This window comes from Salmo salar, unplaced genomic scaffold (assembly GCF_965601325.2).
Source record: "Salmo salar unplaced genomic scaffold, fSalSal1 ptg000257l, whole genome shotgun sequence".
NCBI classification, from domain to species: domain Eukaryota; kingdom Metazoa; phylum Chordata; class Actinopteri; order Salmoniformes; family Salmonidae; genus Salmo; species Salmo salar.
This window is the reverse complement of record NW_027675339.1, coordinates 3552055-3552500: the sequence shown is the minus strand read 5'-3', so window position 1 is coordinate 3552500 and position 446 is coordinate 3552055. Positions and strand designations below refer to the sequence as shown.

At 46.9% G+C, this 446-nt stretch overlaps 1 protein-coding gene across 1 annotated transcript in view; it reads left to right on the top strand.

The window, feature by feature from the left end:
- The window catches only part of LOC145867271 (uncharacterized), a 3321-nt gene extending 3100 nt beyond the window's left edge, over positions 1 to 221 (top strand). Inside the window, exon 2 of the mRNA XM_082971343.1 lies at positions 1 to 221. This exon is cut by the window's left edge and continues 2117 nt beyond it. The gene's annotated coding sequence lies outside the window, so the exon portion shown is untranslated.
- Positions 222 to 446: the final 225 nt, after the last annotated feature.

Here is a 446-nt window from a genome sequence, read left to right as displayed (position 1 = left end):
CACACACACTGGACAAACACACACACACAAACACACACACACACACACAAACACACACACGGACACACACACAAACACACACACACACACAAACACACACACAAACACACACACACTGGACACACACACAAACACACACACACAAACACACACACACTGGACACACAAACTGGGCACACACACACACACACACTGGACACACACACACACACACACACACACACACTGAACACACACTGAACACACACAAACTGGACACAAAATGGACACACACACTCAACACACACACCGGACACACACACACACACACACACTGGACACAAAATAGACACACACACTCTCAACACACACACTGAACAAACACACACAAACACATTCTGGACACACGCACACTGGACACACAAACACACACACACACACACACACACTGGACAAAAACATACACA